The sequence below is a fragment of the Hirundo rustica genome, chromosome 2 (assembly GCF_015227805.2).
Source record: "Hirundo rustica isolate bHirRus1 chromosome 2, bHirRus1.pri.v3, whole genome shotgun sequence".
In the NCBI taxonomy this organism is placed as follows: domain Eukaryota; kingdom Metazoa; phylum Chordata; class Aves; order Passeriformes; family Hirundinidae; genus Hirundo; species Hirundo rustica.
This window is the reverse complement of record NC_053451.1, coordinates 22061237-22084542: the sequence shown is the minus strand read 5'-3', so window position 1 is coordinate 22084542 and position 23306 is coordinate 22061237. Positions and strand designations below refer to the sequence as shown.

The window sequence follows — 23306 nt, the reverse complement described above, 5'->3', positions numbered from 1 at the left end:
CACACAACACTTTCTCACCACCTCTTCAGCATGTTCTGATGTTGTGTATCTGGTGTGCAAAGTATAGAAGGCACACCTGAGTTATCTTCTGGCTTGGAAAGGAACCTGAAAGGACTACAGAATACTACAAAAAAAAAAAAAAAAAAAAAAAAAAAAAAAAAAAAAAAAAAAGATAAAATGCTGGGAAACAATGGAAGAGGAAAATCACACTATTTCCCCATTTTTAAGAGGCATAGCTTAATATGGCAAATGGGAAAAGGTTTTCTTCGATACGCCGTTCGATACATTGCTTGCATTACTGGCTGACACAGCTGTACGATACCCAGACATTTTCTTAGTGCTGATGCATTCACTTTCATAAGACTTCTTGCAGAAAAAGGCTACAGCTGTTAAAAGTGGTTCATAGATGGATAATGGAGAGACTTAGATCACCTGACAGCTAAGAACTGAATACAGGTCTTTGAAACCTAGACTAATGCTTAAATTATTGTAGCCTCCTTCCCTTTCCATCCATAGGGTCCAGTTATCAAATATCCACTCTGCCACAGAGTAGCCCAAGAAACAAAGCAGGATTTTGATCTGTGTACTTCTGCATTTTTTTATTGCCTTAAACTCATCAAATATCAAAATAAACTTGAGAAAGAAGGGTTCACTGGGTGGACAATTTTAATGAAAAATATTTGACACTGGAAGTAATTTTCTGCAATGGATCTTGTTTGTAAACATTGCATTTCAGTGAGGTTTTGGGTACTCTCCAGGAAGGCTGACCTGCTCTCCAAAGACAAAAGATGCAGTAAAGTACTAAAGAGGAAAATAATTTGAAATTCCCAATAATCGATTAAGATGCCCTTGACAGCCATTCTAAGCAGCAGGAAGTACATTTTGCTTCACTGTAGTTTTGCAGAGAAGACAGGTGCTTTTACAGGCATGAATGCATAAATATTTCAGATGATAAGCTGCTTACATTGTGGACTTCAATTTTCCTAGTGCAAGCAAGAAAGCTGCTCTCAACCTTTACCTTTTGCCTGTCATTCAGAAATATGCAAGCCCTGGACAGGAGCAGATCTGGTCTCATTATGAGGAAGAAACTGAGGCAAGGTTGTTACCATCAAACGTAGCAATTTGGTGTGGGAGAGTTAAGCTATATTCCTTTTCCTGCACGTAGATTACTGAACTACACAGGTCTTGGTTATTCTGTATAAAACTAGAATAATGTATAGTTATCCACACTCAGACAAATACATAACATTGTTTAAATTACATGGGCTAGAAAAGAGATTTGGATAAATTTAGAAGCATTACTGTAAACTGGTTACAACTTTGCTAAAGTATTATAGGTTTAACAGAGACAAAGTTTAGTAACTATTTAGTGAGGTCATGTAATTGTGGGTCTTGTGAAAGGTGAGGAGACAACATGGTGAAGCAACACTGAAATTCTTCGTTCACCAGACACGGAAACTGGCAGTCAGGAAGTCAAAGTTTCCCTTTCAGAACATCAGCTGAATTATCTATTTGGAGGACTCTAGCCCATTTACTCACCTGATCCTTTTCCCCTCCTCTGCTAGGTCCTTGGCAGACACTATTTTGGGACGCTATTGTTTTGTCAGGGCAGCCTTCTCTGTGACAGCTATTTGGAGAAGATATCCTCCCCTGCACACCTAGATGAGGGCGCAGGTGCCAATGAGGAGGTCCCTTGCTTTCACTATTGCCTAGAAAAGTGTTTTCTGGATTCTATTTGGAATTAAGCAAATGAAATCAATTCAGGCTAATCTAGGAATACACTGGTACTCCTACTCCACTATCAATTTATACTCCACTGGAGTGGAGCTCAAGCCGAAGTCCAGATATGTATGTACAGACAAGTAGTATACACATCTATATAGTCAGCCCATCTAGCCCCATAAAAGTTTGTTTCTCAAAAGGTCTGAGAGAATCCACAATCATTCATGTTTCCTTAGGAAGCCAGGGGACTTGAACAAAAATGCTGTTTATCTAAGTAACTTTTAACCTGAAATCCACTCCCATGTGAATTACCAAATCTATGATATATATTGTTGCCGATAAAGAATTCCACAGCTATGTCTGCTGAGGAACTAGAAAAAAAAAAATGATCCCTCCTTCAGGCCAGTTTTCTCCAGCCCCTTAGAGCTAACAGATATGGCAGAAGCCAGCAGAAAGGACATAACAAGTTTATTATAGTCTCAGATCTAGTCTTAGTCTAGGATATGAATTTCATCTCCTAATGACTACAAAACAGTCTTTTGGAGCTAGTTGGTATGATAAACATATCCTGCTTAAGTAGTCCTAAGCCATTTTTTTCTTCTACAGGCATAACTATTTCAGTTGGAAGTGTGTTCTCTTTCTTCTCCCCCTCCACATACTGAAATGGTTGTATTGGCATCATACACCTTTATACAAATATAATCTTCATTCACAGTAGAGATCACAGAGCTTTAACTCCAGGATATTTAAAGCCTCTGCAATTTCTCTGTGTAGACAAAGCACATAATTTCCAACACTTGGAGATTCATCCATCAGAGTTCTTGCGATTTGGCTTGTCACAGATTTGGAGAGCTTCCCAAAACTTGCCGTCATGAAATATTGTCACAATATGCAGGATCCTTTCCTGCAGCCCCACTTCAGAAAAGCAGGCAGAAGTTACACCCAGGAGCTGCTGGCCTTCAAAGCCTGCAGCCCTTTTGCTTCTCTTCCACACAGCTGATCTTGAGCTGTACTTGCTCCAGCTATTCTCTCCCTCTCTTCTTTCACTGAGGAGTTCACTCTGCTCGCTCTGACGTTTCTGGGTCATAATCCATGTCTTAGTATCCATCTCTGGGTGCCTCATGTGCAAGTTAAATGGCAGAAATAAAAGGCTCCACTCTTAATAACAGTTCTTAGCAAAAAAGATCCAAAACTCTGCCCCTCTCTGACCCTCTTGTGTCTTCTCTGTCATGAGAAACTGGAACACATTGCATCAGGCTTCAAAGATCAGACTGCTTGTGGAAGATGCTAAAATATCCCCTCAGCAGGGAGAGAATTACCCTAATTTGCACTGCTATCCATTATTTTGGAACAGTGACTCCAGTCCCTATAGCTCAAAACCGCTCCCACAAGGCCTGATCCTTTAACCCTGGCTCTGCAAATGCCACTTCTCCTGCCTCCATCTACTGGGGAACCCTTTCCACAGCCTCAAGGAGGAGCTTGGCTGGGACAAATACTGAAAGCAGGTGGGCAGTCAATGACTTGGGATGAGCTCAGACGCATCTGCTCCTGCCAGCTCTTCAGGACCTTGGGGATGATGCATGAACCACAGCCACCTCACCCCACAGCAGCATTTTATGCCATGCTCCTTCACTTTTCAGCTGGGGCTTACCTTATGAACCTTCCCTACTTAATTGCTACGAGATGACTGCAAGGACACCAAGGATAGTGTGTGCTGAGCAATTCCAAAGAGAGGAAAACACCTCTGTGTATCGCCTCAGATGATTACAGAAAGGATCTAGAAATAATTTAAAAAACCCTTTTCTTGATTCCTGGTATAAAACTAATATTTCTATTTTTTTTTTTTTCCTGTGTGAAACTAATCACTCTTATCAGCTTCTTCTTGAAATGCTCAATCTCTTTATCTAGTTTTGTCAGACCCAGACCCAAAAAACCCCAAAGTCAACATGATGTAGAGTGTGTCATAAAACTCATCCTATTCAAAAGTTTCTAGCTAATGAAAGAGGAATCTCCATAAGAGCAGAAGTAAAAGTATGATGTGTTCCAAAAGAAGCGTTGAGTACAGCGGTGCACTAAGACCTCAAGGCCTTCAGAGTCAGAAAATCACAGGTGCTGCCTGCTATAATGAAAGAACACCTGCTGAAAATAGAGCCATGAGAAATTGATATAAGAGTTTCTTGAGTGTCACAACAGCCTCCAGAAATGCTCTGCAAAGATGTTTCACAGGGTACTGTATCAGGCTCTGAGGACAGCACTGACTGACCCTCCACTGGGCACTTTAGCTTCAGCCAACAAGCCATATTTGGGGAAAACGCCATCTTTGGGGATATAATAAAGGCACTGCTTTCAAAACTAGAAACCTAACAGCTGTAGAACTAATTGCAGGCATAGCACAAACTGCTTAGGACTCCAATTTACATGTAAATGTTAATTAGGCTCTTAGATCATTAAGGTTAGGAAATTTCATACTGGACCATCTGGAATGCGCAGGAGCAGTAGTCCTGGCCACACACCACAGACTTTTTTGTTCTTCTGTAGAAAATCAGCTGTCTGGAGGCAGGATGTCTCTTGCTGCTCTATAAGGAGCAGCTGCCCATGACCTCATTTGTCAGTGATGACCTCACATTTCAGTGATGACCTCATGCTGGCTCTGTGCCAGTAATTTCTAGGGGTCTAGTCCCATTTTACCACATTGTAGAGAGGAGAATAGGTCTCATGGAGATTAGTTTGGGAGAACTTGCAAGTATGGTAAGATGCCACCATGTCCTGCCCCCTTCATCTCCTACGCCTGAGAGACGAGCTCTAAAGATGAATACCTGCCAAGGAGCCTCCACCTCACATCACGTATCATAATAAAAAATACCAGTATTGTATTTGTATTGCCAAATTAACAGAAATGATCATCAAAAAACTGTCTTGGCAGTGTCTAATAACAAGCTTTTTAGAGGCCTATATTTTTTGCCATTGCTGCAACTCTTCAAAAATGTAATGCTTTGTTTTGACTTGTCTAAGGGCTGGGGTGGGTAAGTGGGCGGTCTGGAATCCATATGGGCCACTTTAAGTACCTTAGTCACACCAGAAGCTTTAAGTTACCACAGCATCCTCTCTGTTTTTCCTGTTAGCAATGATAGAACATCAAATTGGGGGAAAAAAAAAAAAAAATTCCAGTTTAATTAGTTACAAACCCTTTCACATAGCATTTCCCTTTCTAGAGATACTCAGCTTATGAGGTGTTTGCTGCCTGGTAACTGGTTCCTCTGACTAAGTTTTTAGAAATAAATAGCTCAGCATGTTTCTTTTAGTTATTCTCTCGCTGACTCAAAATAATACTTTACTTATTTATTCCACTTTTCTGTGCTCCTGCTTGTTCATTCTTTTTGAGTTCCACCTGTCAGTATTTGGACAGGAGACCTTAAAGAGAACCCTGCTCAGGTGCTGATCCAATGCTCTCACATGCTATCTTGCAGCCCTACACCTTGAAGATGCTTTCTGATGCTCTGTAAAAGCAATGACAGAGGAGCTCTTTAAGAATGCCGTTTATAGAGTGTCACTATTGAAAATGGTGTACCTAAATAAAAATTCCTAGTACTTCCTCCCACCATGAATGTCCTAGCAGCATCTGCTTGACAGTTTTCAGTTTCCTGAAGCAATTTGGTCTGTCATGGTGTCACACGGTATCCAACAGCTGCTGTCAACCAAGAGGTAGCTTCAGATACACAGTGGGTGAAGTTTCTTCTGGGCAGCCCTGGAAGCTCCACATTCTTGCAGTCCTGGAGAGAGTTTCCTGTCCTACTAGATGCATCACTTCCTTTTGATTACTGCAGCAAAATTTTTGCAAGGCAGGTAGGATTTTAAGACTTCAGAATTGCACAAACACCATTTGGAAATGTTTGAGAACAAAAAATGATTTACTTGGGTACAGTACAGCCACATTATTCATGCAAACCCACTGCCAAGGGAGTCTTGTCATAATATGCCATCTCTTCAGGAAAAAAGAAATAAGGAGAAAAGTCCCCCCTTCTCTTAACTGGTAGAACATCACAAATCCTGGGTTCCAAGAGCTTTGGCCCTACACCGTAGGTCTGCTGATCTCATTATGCCTTCTATCGCTTTACTCTGTATTCCTGCCAAGTGTTGTTTCTGTGTCTTTCTCTCTGGGTTTGGATAACTGCACCCTCCCTCTTTTTTTTCAGGTCACCCCTGTGCTCTCTGTGCTGCCAGCTCTCAAGTGCAGCAAGGTGAGCCAGAAAAACACCAGAAATGCCAGAAAACGGGCCCAGATAAGCACCAGCATGGAAATAGTGTGGATGGCTGTAACTAGAGCTAAGCACACACCAAAATGACTATTTAAATCTGTACTCATACCCCCTTTAGGCCACAATTCAGCTTTGTCTCACTGGTAGAGCCATTTAACACCATTTTGTTTTCTACTGGTGTTTCTAAGGTTGCAGACAATATGAAATGATAAGAGAGATGATGTTATTACTGTGCTGCAGCCTGGGAGGTGTGGAAAGAAGCCACCAGTGTGACCACTTGGCCCTGATTACAACTTGTGTAGATGCTTTCTTGATGGAGACTGGGGTTCCAAATAGCCTGAGGAATAGTATCCAATGGGCTTTTAAGATCAATGCTTTTAATTTCAATAATTTTTCATTTCTTTCTTGATAGTGAGTCTAGTTTTCTAGCTGAGCAACAACATCTATTGTTGTTGCCCAGTGGATTAGATTTCTAGTTTTGCAGACTGCACAGGTGTCAGGATCTGGGTGCCTGGTAGATGTGGAGTATTTGACATGGTGCCTGACCATCTACAGTGACTTCTGCACAAGTAGGGAAACCCTGCCTTGACTATATTGTGGAACAGGAGGGGATCACAGGGAAAACACACACACATAGAGGACAGACTATTTTTTTTTTGCACCCCTGCTATTCTGGACAGTCCCTCCTATTGATTACATCACCAAACACTGCATATTGCCAGGAAGCAGAAAGCAACAGGTTTCATCAGCCTTGTATTCAGAGGCTGATATATTTCTAACCAGAACCAGATGGAAGTGGAAGGGGATCCTACAGGAAGGATCAGTAATAACCCAGCAGTCAACTTGCCCTTGCATCAAGGGCAGCTGAGCTTTCCTCACTGTGTTAGCAAAGCTAAGAAAGGCTCTGCTGGGCCAAGTGTCCTGGCACATCCATGTCCTAGCTCCATGCCTCCCCTGCCAGCAGCACTTTGGTCTTGCCCCAGGGCTAGTGGCTGAGTACTGCAGCCTCAGCAGGAGAATGGGCTGCTGGCAGGTTCCAGGCAGGTGAGGATACACCTGCTGGCTGCTCCTGGGGGCTCGGAGCGGACAGACACCTGAGACTTCCTAGATACTCTCTAGGCTTGCAGACTGGATTTGTTAGGCATGGCAGACAGAGCCAGGACCCGAGCCATGTGCGTGGTTGTTGTTATGCAACTGCATAATGTGTAGTGTGGCCTGGAATAGCCAGTAGGATGCTTTCAAAGTGAAAGCCCTTAAGTGTTATGAATGAATTATGGTAAAAGAAACAGTAAATAGAGGTTGCTAATTTAGTCAGGAAGTGTTTTAAGGTCTGATTGGTTTTGATGCTGCAGTCAAAGATTAATTGGGATTGGACATTATTACTTGTCTGGAAGGCCAAGTAAAACACCTGGATGTGTGGAGCAATGCCATTGCGCACTACCAGGGGATCTTGTAGGAGTCAGAGGCAAAGCTGACTCCTGGGCCTGGGCAGCACAATTTCTGGCATGTTATCATAGCATATAACATTTTAAGGCTTTTTAAAAGTGGGAGGTGTGCTGATGGAAGTCCCGGAACACATATGCAATCCCACTGAGATCCATTCAGACAATGGAATAGTTTTCATCTATGGAGATTGCCTAATTTTAGGAACCTCTCAGCTTTGCTTCCATTAGTGAACTACTTTTGTGAAGTTTTTTGCTTGTTTTGGCCACTTCATTTCAAAGTAAACAGCTTTTTGGGAAAAAAAATATGCAGAAAGAAAGTAACCTGACAGTGTGTAGCCCACATTTGCCTAAGTTATCTTAAAATGCTGCAGAAAAATTATTCCACAAATACACTGGTTAACATCACATTTTCCCTTTTCAGAATCTCTGGAAAACACAATCTGTTTAAAAATCATATATTAGGCAACTAGTAATGATGGCATTCACTTAAAACTATTCTTTCAAAATTATTTAAATTTTTTTCTGGCTTTTAAACTTCTAACTTTCATGCTTTAAGGCTCCTCTCAGCAACCATCAGGGAAAGTTACACTAACTAAATAAAAAGAAAGATGAACTTTGGTTAAGCCCATAACTCTGACATAGAACCTCTAACTACTGAGAAACTTCCAATAAAATAAGGAAATCTGGTGGAAATTGCCATAGCTCTTGAGGAACCTCACACATGCACACAGAGATTATTCTGAGTAGGAAGAATCAGTGAGTGGCTGGCTTGGGTGAAAGACTGAAGCTTCATACTAGAGCTAAGCCAGCACCAAGTTTCAAAAAGGCCTATGAAAACAACAGGAAGAGTCTGTAAAGCTATTTCCTAATGAAAGAAGACCTTGCCCTTCTGGGCTTAAGATATCTCTGTAAAGCTGCCTCATTCCCTAAATCTGCCTTTGCTGGGAGCAAGATATACCTGAAATCACACAACTTTGCAGGGATTATTCAAATCAGAGAAAGGAGTTTAAGGAATTCAAAGCTTTGAAAAAATGTCACTCTTTATAAGCTTTCTTGGGAAAAGAGTTTGGTTTCAGTTTGCTCCTGTATTCAGGGATCCTAAAGAAGAGAACTGAGCCTTAGGAACATTTTTTTCCCAATCCAGATCAAAAGCTAAGAGAAACGTATAAGGTATTCGTCTCAAGGCCTACCAGGTGGGCCACAGGTACATCTTTCAAGGTGTGCTTCAAGGTACACCTGGCTCAACAACAGCATCTCCGCAGGCCACTAAAAATCTGTCCTCTCATCTCCTCTCAATTTTTTGTCTTTTCTTTTTCCTAACTTCATTCCTTCACTATACTCTCTCAAACCTTCTCATCCCTACTCTTTTTTTCCATTAATTTTCCTTACAAGATCTTTCTCTGTTGTCCTCCCTCCAGTTCTGTCCTCACACTTCACCTTGCCCCATCCCACAGCTGCCTCATTCTGCTCAGGGCATAGAAGAATTGACCGAGGTTTAGATCCTGAAGCAGGATCTTACAGGGTCACACCCTTAAACTGCGTTTTTCTCGTTCCCCTTCGTACAGGGCTTTACCATCCTGTTGATTTCTGGAGGACAACGAGTCCTCCTCAATAGCTGATTTAGTTTGGGATCATATGGACAAAAACTGCCTACCAACAGGTGAGCCCTACTGAGGAAGCACCTCTTTTTCATGGACACATATTCTCCCTTCATCTCCCACCTGATTTCTGAGTGCTGTCTGTCTTGCAGAAGTGGCTTCCTTTTTTGAGACACTCCCCTATACAATTATAGGAATTTTATCAGACATTGCTTTGCTGCCTCAACTCCTTTCAAACACTGTTGGGCATTTGGCGCTTCTGTGCCTTCCGAATGATGGCCCATGAGCCCTCTGTTTTGAGGGTTATACAGCTTGATTTAGCTTTTCTCCCCAGGTCTGTGTCAGCAGAACTGAGAGCACATCCTGACATCCTGGATGAGATACACAAAGTAGGTCAATTCTGCCTTCACTTACAATGCAGCATCTGACAGTGAATGTTTAGCACCTGGTGTTCATCCATTTGAGGCTGCAGTAGTTATTTGTAGCCCAGGGCAGGAAGTTCACACTGAAGAGACAGTGCCAGCCTTTGCTGAGTCAAAACGCACCAACGGAACAGGACCAGCAAGAGGCTGTCAGAATAATCAGTGCATTGCCCATGCACACTCCACTCCACAGGCTCCACTCCTGTTCTGCTTAGGGGTGTCATAATAGCACCTGAAGGCTCACCCAGAGTGAAGGGCTGACTGTGCTGGATGGCACACAAACATACTGCTGAGGGAAGTCCATGGCACAAAAAGTTGAACATTGACACAGTCAGACAAAGGAACAAGAAACCATTATTTCCCCCAGATCAAAACAAGGAACCGAAACAGTAGCTGTGACTTGTCAAGGTCACTCAAGAATTGAGCAACAGAGATTGGAACAGAAATTTTTATTTCCCTGAGTCACAGCTCAGTGTCTCAGTCATAAGACCATCCTTCACCTCTCACTCTTTTCCCAAGGGAAGAACATGTCGTTCCTATTTGCTTACCTAGCGGCAGTGCTAGCCACAGGTGATAGGATCCTTCTAAGCGAGCAGAGTACCAGCAAGGGTGGAGTCTGAAGCAATTGGGACACAAGGGCACTTGTCTCCCTGCTGGGGGCATATGACACAGCTGGTGTGCATTAGAAAGGCTGCCTGATTCCTACAGCACCCTCAGATTTCCTGCCCCACGAAGCTGATGGAGACAAGGAGAACTTGCAGTCTGATCCCCCTCAGATTAGGTTTCTGAACATTTCCTTTAAGCCATGTGGAGAGAATCTGAAGGAGAGCTCAACAGCACAGATATTTTCCTGGCAAGGGAAGAGCTTTGAAGCTCTCAAGTGGTCCCAGAATAAACTTCATGACTTGGGAATGAACACTATGTGCTGACAACGTCATCAGTTCACGGCTTTAAAGGCCAGCTTTTCAGGACAGCTTTTCTTGGTGCCCACTGCAGGGCTGTGATCCAGACAGATTTTCTGGATGGAATGCAAAGAGTTAAATGGGATACCTCCATGGGATGTTTCTGTGGGCATACATGCTCATCTCCATCACATCAAGGGATGGGAGGCACTCACCTGTGAGAAGCAAATGTGAGCTGGAGGTTTCCGGTAGGCCCAGTCTTGCTGGTTCCCCTCACAAACCTGAAGTTTTGCTGCAGGGGGATGGAGGGGAAAGGGATTCACTGGGACACAATCTGGGAGAGGAACTGCAACAAACACAGAGACGTGGTTTAGGATGATATTGCATATCCAGACAGATTAGGAAAGGCACTACAAATACAGAAAATAATCACGTAACTCATATTAAGTGATTCCTTGCAGAAGATGGACAGGGTTTTAAATGGGAAGAAGGTACTGGTCAGACAGATGTTATGGGATGCCTGCTGGCTTAGAAACAGTGTGGAGGATTAAAAAAGGTTATCTAATGAAAGTAGATGCATGGGCAAAATTCTGGCTCTGTTGAAATCCAAGGCAGAAGAAGACTTCAGGGTCTGAGTTTGGCTGGGGAGATTTGCTGTTCTTGTGAGCCTGCAGGCACTGTTTGTGCTCATAGTCACAGCAGGGTGCATGTGTGGTACTGCCATGAACTTGAACACCATCTAGGCCAGTTTATAAGGAAAACTGCTGTTTAGAAAGTACAAACTTCTAGTTATATCACACACCCTTATCTTCAAAACTCCCTTGGGGGAGTTCTTGGCTTCAGGCAAGAAAGCTGAAAGGCAAATATTTCCCTGTCCCTCCATGTGGTCCTGTGAATGGTTTGTTAAATATCTTGAAACAAAGTTGGTTTTCTGCATGAAACTTGGTCCATTCAAGACCAAGTTTCGTGAGCTACACTTCTACTGCAGTGGCAGTTTCACTTCTGCAGTGGTTTTGTGTTCGCCAAATTCTGGTTGCCAAATTTAGTGTAGTAGTCTTAGAGTTTATTTTCTTTTTGTGGGAGAAGATCAGGAGAAAAGCAAAGCAGGCTTAAGCTTAAAAATAAAGAAATAGTTTTATTAACACACACTAAAAGAATGGAAAAGAAAAGTGGAAAAAAAACCCAAACCAAAACAAAACAGAATGAAACTTCAAAACACTCTTCCCTCACCCTACAAACTGTTAACTTCCCTACAAAACAACACAGAGAGACATAACCTGTGATTTTCAGTCAGTTTCACCATTTGAACATAATCTTTCATCAGTTTGGGAGAGGAGTCTCTCTAGAGTCCCATGGAGACACTCACCACAAGATAAAACAGTCTAGTGGCTCCCAATGTCACAAATCTGCAACCGCCCCAAATTTTTTGCAGATTGTGTTGTTCCACCCATTAGCAGCCTTTCCCCTGGCTACTCATGGGCCTCTCAGTGTATCTGCGGTACTGTTTAAGAATGCTTCCTCTAGTACCAAACAAGGATTTTCTTCGTCTATCTCTAAAATCATCTTTGTCTCAAAGGCTGAAACCTCCTTTTACCCCAGGAGCGAGGGGCTTTGAGATCCTCACTTAATCTCAATCATATCAATCCCCGTTATAAATAAAATTGACCAGATTCGATTTATCAGAAATTTAGAATTTTATTGTGAGACAAAATATCAGTCTCAGAAAGCCACAATTAAAAGGACAGCGTCGAGCCCGGGATCGCCGCTGGGTGAACACGGATAACAGACTCTGCCAGTCTGTTACCCCCCCCAAGTTCACAACTTCGGTCTCCAGCCACCCCTTTTTTTACACTGGATCGTGGAGTGAAGTCCGGGATTCCGACGGTCTTCCCTCCGAGGCGTCTTCATTAATCATGCAAGTCCCGGTATCGGGAGTTTGAATGGACCGGTAGGGTGGAACAATGCAGCTGATGGCCGAGCCCGGGTGTGTCGTGGATATGTTAATTTTCAACGGAGACGAGTAGAGATATCCATCTGAAGTGATCATCTCGGTCTCCGGACTTGTATCTCCATTTTCCGTTGTCCTTTGTATCCTTTCAGGGATTCCTGGCAGCGATAGTTTCTAAGCCCCCTTTCTGGTAATTCCAATCATACTTTCCTCGTGTCCCTCCCGTGCTTCCCGAGTTGAGGAAATTCTTTTATTTTGGTTTTTCCATTTTACTTTTACCCATATTAGTTTGAACAAATCTTTAACATTCATATTTATACAGTGAACATTTACCCTTTATAATTTGATAACACGAATTAACTTTAGCACATATATCACAATCCCTAATTTGATTAGAACCAGCATTCCCCCAAACAACATTAAGATGTTACAAGAAACAGTCCATTTCGCCATAGTTTACCCCAGAGAAATCTGGTTAAAAAATGTCCACATCCTCAATCCCTCTTCTAATAATCTTTATCAGTTCTTTCACTCTTGCTCCACTGACTTCATGGGGTGTCTTTTCTACGTCTACTCTGTCTCTTCTCTCTCAGGGAAGGGTTAGGCCTTGGAAGCCTCATGTTGCCAGGAAGGGTTAAATGTGCCCAGGCCTGCAGTGGCCGTGTGATCCCTGCCCTGGGCAGCAGTCTCTCCACTGATGCATCTCAGATCGGCCTGGTTTCTTCCCTCCACTCTGTTCTTTCCCATCCAGGAATCACCGGAGGAGAGAGGGAGGGAAGAGCTCTGGACGAGGGAGGGAGGGAAGAGCTCCGGAGGAGGGAGGGAGGGAAGAGCTCTGGAGGAGGGAGGGAGGGAAGAGCTCTGCGCACCCCTCGGTGACAGTCGGGGCGGCCTCGGCCTAAACGCGCCCGTGGCTGCCATCAGGGGCCCGGCCGGCGGAGATCTCTCCCTGCTCCAGAGCTCCGGGGGCTCCAGGGAGGTTTTTCAAAGTAGCTGATGTTAAGCTGCAGCCTTTCCTCCCCTGCTGGAGCCGATGGAGCCTGGCCAGGCCTCGGGGCCGGCTCCCCCCACGAAAGATGGGGGGGTAGCAGCAGTCCCCAACTCGGTGTTACCAGTTCAGCCAGCCAGGAGGAAAAGGGCTGACCTGCATGAAATCAGGTTTGATATCGGTACTTCCCAAAGTCACATTCAACATTCTCAGTGGTCAAAGCAGATGCCAATATCCCAAACTAGCTTCTGATAGGTCCCTTCTAAAACAATTCCAACGTCCTGACAGGAAAAAAACACTGCACATTCCTCCCTAACTAAAAACTAAACTGTGCCAACCCATGACAACTTCTCATTCCTACCATGTCCCAGTGCAGTAGAAGCAATAGTTTGGGAACTATGGCTTGGGGCAGAGTGGCTGGAAAGCTGCCTGGTGGAAAAGGACCCCAGGTTGTTGGTCGACAGGGGCTGGACATGAAACTGTGTGCCCAGGTGGCCAAGGAAACCAATGGCATCCTGGCCTGTATCAATAATGGTGTGACCAGCAGGACAAGGGCAGGAATTGTCCCCTTGAACCAGTGTACCCTTCTGATAAGGCTGCAGCTCAAATCCTGTGTTCAGTTTTGGGCTCCTCACTACAATAAAGACATTGGAGTGCTGGAGTGTGTCCAGAGAAGGGTAGTGGAACTGGTGAAGAGTTTGGAGCACAGGTTCTATGAGGAGCAGCTCAGGGAGCTGGGGCTGGTTAGCCTGGAGAAAATGAGGCTCAGGGGGAAAGCTATCAGTCTCCACAATTACCTGAAGGGAGTTTGTACCTAGGTGGGGGTCAAACTCTTCTCCCAAGTAACCAGCAGTAAGACAAGAGGAAATGTCCTCAAGTTGCAGCAGGGGAGTTTTAGATTGGATATTGGGAAAAATCTCTTCACCGAAAGGGTTGTCCAGTATTGGAACAGGCTTGCCAGGGAAGTGTTTGACTCTCCATCCCTGGAGGTATTTAAAATACGTGTAGATGTGGTCCTTAGGGATGTGGCTTAGTGTTGTACTTGGCAGTATGAGGTTAATGTTGATCTTGATATCCCAAAATCCTTTGGCAGCATAAACAATTCTATGATTCTAACCAGTGTCAATGTGCAGAGATGTTCGTGGGCTCAGGACATTTTCTGACAGTGAGAGAGCAGAAGTAGCCACAGAGCAAGACAGTTTTTCTTCAACAAGGAGCCCCACACAGCTCCTGGCCTTGTCAAGTTGGAGCTACAAGTTCGTGACCATTTCTCCTTCTTACAGAGAGAAGAGGAGTAAAGATATTATTACTGTCTTACTCACATCTGCCCCCAGGTTTAGGAACAAATCAGTAATTTGTGATCAAAGCTACAAGCAAAAAGCTGCTGACAGCTGGGTAGGTTTTGTAATTGACATAGCAAAATCTCTGTGGGGTCTCCCCACTGAGATTCTCTTTCACCCTTGCAGATTCTCCCACCTGGTGGGAAGCAGAGCAGCAGAGCACGACAGAGGAGCCAAGCATGACTACAGACAAACATGCACAGATGTTGTATCTGCCTTGAGCTGACACAACCTTTGCTGCAGTTCAGTTCACCGCTATCCCTTCCTTTTTCTTGTGCTGCATCCCCATACTATAAGGTGATGCATTGCCACATCACCACAGACTTACTAAAGCCTGTGATGACAGTCCCAGAGACAGTGAATTCTCATAGATACTTTAATCACAGGCCAAAGAAAGGGTAGCAGGAAACCAGGAACCGGAAATGATTGATGGAGAAGGGGATGTGACAATTAGGCAGCCTGATGACAGAGGCCAAGCAGGAATACACATGCAGGGAAGAGAGGATTGCATGACAGAACTTTTCTTGTGACCACTGGACCACAGGGTTAGACTCTCTTGCTGTTACCATGATGTGATGCCTCAGAGAAGAGGGGATGAGTCCACCTCAGTCATTCAGATACCAGGCAAGAACAATCTCCCTGAACAAAGTAAAAAGGTTTGCAAAGGAGCAGCTGGTATGTGAAGCGGCCTTCCCTTTAATTATCTTGCCAATAACAAAAGCAAGGGTAGGACTGAGGTGTGGTGGTAGAGATAGGGAGATATGAGCCCTCAAGTTCACTGTAGCATGTGGGATCCTTAGCTGGAAGAGAGAATGGAGAGAAAAGGGAGGCAGTGGGACAGATCTTTGGTCCCGGCTTTGTCACAGAGCTTGTCATGCAAAGCAGGCAGAAAACTGACCAGAAGAATTGCACTGGGGCAGAGTGTAGCAGTGCTTCTCAGCAATTAAATCTTTATTAAAAAAAAAAAACAAAACCAACAAACCAGATATAGCTCACTGCTTTTCCTTTATAATCAACAAAAAATAGACCAAAAATTTGTATGTGCCTTTATTTTTCCCTCCTGTTCGTAAAATCTAAGTAGCATTTTCTTTCTCCTTCTCCTTTTTCTCATTTCTTGCAAGTAGGAATACAGGTATGTTTTCTTTTGGTATGTATTTTCATAGTATTTTATAGAAAACCTTTAAATGTCTTACCGAACACCTGTCATCTTTGACAGCAAGTTCAAAATCACTGACATGAAACACCCAGCTTTATGTCTCTTGCTTCTCTTGCTATTTAGAAGTACAAGAGGGAAGAGCACATCTAAATCTCTGGCCACTATAGCAGTGTCCAAGGGATATATATCTGTGGCACAGGTAGCAGGAACCCTAAACTCCTTTTAAGAACATTACCTCTGGATCCATTTTAATCCTTTTGCAGGGTGACAGTTAGCTGGATAAAATGTGAGCTCATGTCCCCTTGCCCTCACACTTTTCTGAGACAAATATTTACCTGATTCATCTGAAGATCTGGTTCATTAAGGTTAATAGTTTTTCAAAATATATGATGGCATTGACCACATTTACACGTAATTAAGTAATTTTCCTGGTACACAATTGCTGCAAGTGAGCCAAAGTTACATCCATATAAATGGGACAGTAACACAAAGATTGTGGAATGCAAGAATCTGTACCTGGCTCTACAGTCAGCTATCATTTTCACTATAACACCGTTGGTTTTGGGACTCCCTACCTAGAAAGACATGTGCTATAAGAAAGGTCTCCATTCTCATCACAGCTGAAACGTATCAAAGTTCTGCTACTTCAGAAGAAAAACACAGCTCACCCAAAGGTCAGCAGCATGGACAAACCCCTTCCACACTACACATAAATTTTGCTTCTGAGGAGTGTTTTCTCTCTGGCAACTCTTTTTTCTCCTCCATGCATTGTACTGATGGGAGTTGCATGTAGCTCATTGGTTTGTGTGACAGCATCAGAGGTTTGTGGCCAAACCTCTGGGGCACCACTGTCTCCCAGATGGTGTTCAGTGCATCACAGATTACATTCACAAGCTCTGCCTGGCAGGGGAGGGGTGGCAAAGGGTAGAGAGCAGGTGCAATGCTGCAGAAAAAACACAGAGCAAAAGCTGCCAGCTGAAGGGACCATGAGGTTGGAATTAATTGCGTGAGTTTTGCCCGTGATGAGCAAGATCTTCTAAGTCTGTCCTATCAGCCTCCATCCACTGTATAAACCAAAAATTCTACCCAGGGCTCTCCCAAAACTCTCTTTCCATTTGTACATGTATATTGCCTCAATTGGAGTCATAATAACTCCTTTCCTCTGTGTTCATCCTAGCACAACTGCATTGTTGCTGTGGTGATGTACAACTGCGACAGCCATAAGAGTGATGGATGAGCAAATGGAAAACCATGGGAAATCACAGGGCAGAGGCTTGCAGCAGGGCACCTCAGCCCTGTGCTTCAGCTGGCAAGAAGAAGGGAGTGAAGAGGGCATGAAGAAGCTTGAATGCTGCAGACTAAAATGGAAGGGGGAAATGAAACACAGAAGAAAGGTAGCAGAGACGCTGACTTTATGGTGAGGCAGGGAGCAGTGATTTGCTAGACTATTTGTTTTACTGCAGACTTCCCAAACAACTCTAGCCAAGTCATCCCACTAGTCTGAACATCAGTTCTTTTCTGTAAAAAGAGTTCCTCTCCTTTCTGAGAGAAGAACTGTCACAAAATGCCATGGGCCATGGGGAATATAACACAAAATGGCAATCATCTTCTAAGTGATAAAAACCAGGCTGAACAACATCCAGGGGGAAAAAAAATAAATTATCTGAACATTCTCAACAAAGTCACAGTTCATGGAGGAAAGCAAACAGAAACAAACTGTGAGGGAGTTGAATCCATTTCTGCTTGTCTCCATGATGGATCTATACCAAATATATGCAGTTACCATACATTTAGGAAGCTCTTTTAGCTCATTTGTCGGCCTCAGAGTTGCAGCGCTTATCCCCAACCGCAAACGCGGTGTTATCTCATGTCCCTCAGCATCAGGGAAGGACAACAGCTTTCTGCTGAAATAGTGTTTTCCTTTCCCTGCTGTCATTCTACTCCCACCAGGTGTTTTCTGTGAATCATTGTTTTGCACTCTAAGTTCTACTGATATGGCTGAAAGCATAGACTTTAATTTAGGTAAAGTGGAGAAGACCTCTTGGATAGAGATGCTGCCAAGCTGATTTGTGATTAGGCAAATATAGCCCTGGAAGCCTCTCAGTCACTGAGTGCTATCATAGGAAGCCACAGAACAAAATGTCTTTCATTTGAGTGAAATCTTTTCAAAGGATTTGGCCTCTTTCCTTGCCTCTCCCATTAGAGACCGTTTCTAAACCTGATGGCTCTGATGGCTAAAAGCTTTCTTTTAATTTCTAGAGTAAATTCCTTTATGGTCAGTTTAGACTCAGTTGTTCCTGGGATGTCCTTCAGCTGTAATAATCTTCTGATTTTTACACTCCAATAGATTTATAGAGAGGAAATCTAGTCACTCTTACCCTTCACTATCCTGGCTGTAAAAGCCAGTCTCTCTTAGTCTCTCTACATAGGTTATGAGCCTCCCTGGCCCTGGTATCATGTGCTCACTCTTCTCTACAACTGTTGCCAATGAAACTTATATTTCTAGCAAGTGTGCAACAAAAATTGTACTTCATTTTTCAGATGAGATCTCTCCTGAGTCCTGCATACCACCAATCACTCTTCCTTCTCTTTCTGGATACGTTGTAGGGTATTATTTGTCTTTATACATTTGCAACATTTTGGGGCTCACAGTCACTCTGCAATGACAGTGTAGTATATTATTAAGTGCAAGTTTTTGTCATTCTCTGGCATTTCCAGTTGTTGAGCCACAACAGTGTTGCTGTTACAGATGCTGATACATTTCTGCACATTAGAGCTAAGGCACTAGGAAAGCCAGCTACTGAATTCCACTCTTCCAAACTGATGCCTTCCCTTTCTGTACAACCTGGCTTTGTGTCCCCTTCAGGTAGTTCTTTGTCTACCTTCTAACTTTTTCATAACTTCTATTTTAGCTATTTCACTTATGGCACTATGTCAAGTACCTTATCGTAGCCTGGACAGGAAAGATCTCTATCATTTCCCCAACCCAAAATAGTTGCTTTATCAAAGAGAAATATTGAGTTTTTCTGGCATGCTCTGCCTTTGATGAACTAATATTGCATTGTTCCTCACCTTTCATTTGCCTCTGTGTTTTCTTTAATTATTCCCTCCTACAGATTGGCTCTAAAGCCGTAGGCACTGTGGCGGTCAGAAGAATGGGTCTGCATTTCCCTAGAATTACACCCTTTTCCTTTTCTTAGAGATAACAGAAGCACTGCATCTGTTATTCTGCAGTCAGACAGTGCCACCACCAACTTGACAGATTAATTAAAAATCCACCCTGTAAGATTTGCCATTTCACACGCCAGCTATCTCAATATTCTGAGATATTCTCGTCCCTGTGACTGGAACTGATAAAGATGCTTACATTTCTGTTCCATCTCAAATGCAATCATTTCCTTTTCTGTACACACAGTGTTTGCTCCATATTCTCCTTTGTCAGAATTACTGAAAATTACAGTGTTACTCATCTAATTCATGTTGTCTTCAGGTCACACCTAGGATCCCCTCATCTTTTTCCCCAAGCATGTACAGATCCTTTCCACATCATGTCACAAAGCAGTAATTTGTTGTTTCTTTTACTTGCCTTTGCAAAATGTGTCTCAGCCTGGCCTTTAATCATTCTTAGTTAACTTTTACTCTTTTGACCCTCCTGCTCCACAGCACACAGCAACTCTTGCAGTGACCTGCTGCTTACTTCTGAATGCAACCTGTGCTTTCTGAGCTACATCACTCTGAAACACCACTGACAGAATCGGTTTGGAGCCACTATAAAAGAGATGTCACAGGGACTTGCCTGGGTTTGACATCAGCCATGTTCTAAACTATTAAAAATTATATGTATTCAACAAGTGTGTGAAGATATGCCCTAAATCCTTCACTAAGATCTAAACAAGAGCATTTCTGCCCACAACCCAGTTGCTCTGGGTCAGGAAGAAAGAAGCGTTTTTCTTTCCTTGCCTGTTCTACACGTTCACTTATTTTGTAGATTGTGTCTTTTGTATTTTTAGAAGTGAATGTTGCTAAGGCAACCAAACTAGCTGAACATTTTGTTTCCCTAAGAACAATACATGTTTAAATATTCAGGCAATTTTCCATTGTTTGGCAGAAATGGAGAGATCAGTCAGATTATCAAGACCACATGAGGGAAGTTTAGGTTGGCCTTCTCTTACATGTAAAAGCCTTCAGTGTGCTGACAGCCATCCAACAGCTCTGTCCAAGGAGGAGCAATACACAGCAGACACATACACTGCCCTCATAAATGGGGGAAATATTTTAGTTTATTTCCTTCTATTACACTCCCCACAATAAATGAAAGCATGTATATATTTCCAGGTAGAGGAGTTACACTCAGCCCTGTGTTGAGGCTGACACAGAGCCTGCTCCTGCTCTGAAAGCACAGCATCAGATAATGATTGTATCCTACAGGTCAGAAGGGACAAAGAAAAGATTATAACCACTTTATCACATCCTTCCCTCTTGCCAAATCCATGATTTTCAGGCACATTTCAAGCATCTGGAAAACATTTGCAGTTCAATATTCCAGATGCTTGCTGATATGCACAAAACTGGGCTGGTGATGGGATCCTGCACGTGACTCCCACCTGTATACAACCTGGCTTTCTGGCTGAATTTGCATCAGAGCAAATTCCAGAGGGGCTGGCACAGCCCATCCCACTGGCTGATCTGCGATGGCAGGAACTCCCACACTGTAGGTGATGTTGAGCAAAGTGCAGTGCTCATGCCCTGCCAGAGAGCCAGAACCATACACTGAGACTGAGATAACTTGAAGTCTGCTTCTGACATGAATATTTTCTGGGGTGATCACTAAGTGTGCTTAGTTTTACTTTTCCCTCTGGCATTTTGAGATGGCTAAAACCGTAAAAACCTGAAGAAAATAGGATTCTGGCTTAAAAATGTTTTTCAAAGACTTGCCAAATACTATTATAATGCTGAAAACACCAGTAAGGGAAGGGGGAAGAGAAGAAATAAAAGAGACTAAAAGTGTGAAAAGGGGTCAGCATGAGAGACTGCAAAAGGCATAGAGGTACAAAACTCATGGCACAGTCAAGAAAGGGGATGATCCAGAAACAGGGAGCAGCCTGGTACTAAAGCATGGAAGGTGCAGGGGAGAGTCACAGTGGGAAGTTAAGTGAGGAATGCAGGACTAAAGCTGTCAGAGACAGCAGAGATGCTGCACAGTGGAGCAGGCACTCCTCCACTGAGTGACACACAGCACACGCCTGACTGACGAGTGTTACTATGAGATGGAGCTACTGATCCTTTCCAATATCAAGCTCCGGAAATATGCTACTCCCTCTACCTTCTAAGTATCTTTCCAGGAGACAGGAGCAATAGAGAATTAACACTGGATTGCAAGTCATCCATCTGAAAAGAGAACTTTAGAAACGGCTTGGTTTTCGTAATTCGGTCACTTTTGTGTGCATATTTGTGCTCTTCTCCTTCTCTTTTTAAAAGTGAAGCACATCACCTAGAGCATTCATACACTTTGCCCTAACAACCAATCAGTGCAAAGAGGGTTATGCTGTTCAAAGAATAATGGGAAAGTTGTCTGGTTAATCTAGGCCAGAGCCAAGCACACCAAACAATAAGAGAAGTGTCCTAGGACTGCCAAAGATATTGTGTTGAAATGGCAATGCTAGTTTTCAGGAAACTAGCGGGTTCCTAGGATGGTGAACAGCTACGGAAAGTCTGAATAACTAGAAAAGGCCTGGGTTATCCTGGGATCCATGGGAGCCATCAAAGAGCCATACAAGTCATAGGACTCCTAGCCCTAAGACAAGCTAGTCCATTTGGCTGTTTTCCAGCCCCATCATTTTTCCTGAAAGATAAGGACAATTTGACAGGAAAGACAAGAAGACATGGTTAGATGTGGCCCAGGATGGATACATAAGCTGCACCAAGGGTTGGATATTAGGAAAAAGTTTTTATGGAAAGAGTGATAAAGTACTGGAATAGTCTGCCTGGGGAGGGGGTGGAGTCACCATCCCTGGAGGTGTTTAAAAGACTGGATGTGGCACTTGGTGCCATGGTTTAGTTGAGGTGTTAGGACATGGGTTGGACTCAATGATCTTAAAGGTCTCTTCCAACCTAGTGATTCTGTGATTCTGTGATATCACATCATGTGCAATTAAACTGCTGCCAAAAGCGTTGTCTGGGATGATTTCCATTGTGTTTCCCCTTTACAGCCGTCACTTGCCCTGCAGACTGGACTGCCTACCTGACTATCTCCTCAAGCCCAGGACCTGACCAAGCTGGAGCACCAGGAGGAAGATCAAAGTCTAAAACAGGGCTCATGGGTGAGCAACCTCTTTGTCAGAGACAAGGGTCTAGCAGATGCTTAGAACTTGGCGAATAAAAAGATGGAACTTCTGGCAGAATGGCAGAAAAAAGTTATTCAGTGGTCTAGGAATGGGGTAGAAAAAAGTTATTCAGTGGTCTATCCAGGCTCACAGATAGAGAGGTTGGTGAGTGTCATGATCCTTCACATTGTGATACATCTGACTGCAAAAAAAGGTCATAGTTTCAACTTTTGCCCGTGGTCTACTGAAACTTTGGTGCAACCAGGGCATGGAGCACCTGAGCTTTATGTTCTCCTGGGGCAGCCGATCATAAGGAGTGAAGGAGCGGGGAAAAGAAATGGAAATTACAGCCTGGAGAGCACTGGGAAAGGATACCAAAAGGACAAGGAGCAGAGGGGAGACACAAAGCGTGCTTGCTCTCAGTGCAGCCTGTTCTTGGAGCATCAGCAAACAACAAATCCTTTGTTTCATCCCTATTGATTCATTAAATGTCAGTGTCTTTGCCCCTGCCAGGTGTTACCTATAAATAATTCTGTCACCCAGCTACATCATGTGCCCAAAAAGGGAAGACCAAGCTAAACAGGACCAAAACCCAGAAGGGACCATTTTAATTTAAGAAAGAGCACCTACTGTGTAAATAATCAACTACTTGCTCACCACAGACACCCTCAGGAGAAAGAAAAGGGAAAGTCCCCCAGGTGTATTGTTGGACCAGAGCCAAAACAATGGTGCATCCACAGTGCCAGCTGTGCCAGACATCTGCAGTGAGTCTCCCAGGGGCAAGAGCAAGAAGCCCAGGGATGTCGCGGCACAGTTTGCCAGAACCTGGCCTAAGCCAGGATTAGTTCCAAGACCTGGCACTGCCAGTGATATTACTCATATCACTTTGAGAAAATCACTTGCCCTCCATCTGTCTCAGTTTCTTCACCTGTGAAACAGAACCTGATAGTGGCTTTGCAATGCATGACTGCTTTTCTGGTTCTGGCTTCCCCACCTGCTCTACAGCTGCCAGCAAGGCAGTCTGCAGGTGGGTCTGCTTACTGCAGCCTTGAGGGAGGCAGCTTTTGCTGTAAGAGACCATGGCTGTATGAATATAGGAGCAGAGCAGTCAGTGCTACTCTTATTATTACAGACAGCAGCAGTGGCTGGTACAGCTTCTCTGAAAATGTGATTATGGCCCAGAGAAGGCAGCTGGTGCAGACATGG

At 43.6% G+C, this 23306-nt stretch overlaps 1 long non-coding RNA gene across 1 annotated transcript in view; it reads right to left on the bottom strand.

Annotated features, from left to right (window-relative positions):
• The window catches only part of LOC120749610 (uncharacterized), a 251744-nt gene that overhangs the window by 45790 nt on the left and 182648 nt on the right, over window positions 1-23306 (bottom strand). The window contains exon 4 of the long non-coding RNA XR_005699694.2: window positions 10561-10691. This is a non-coding gene — a long non-coding RNA (uncharacterized LOC120749610). The remainder of the gene's footprint in view (window positions 1-10560; window positions 10692-23306) is intronic.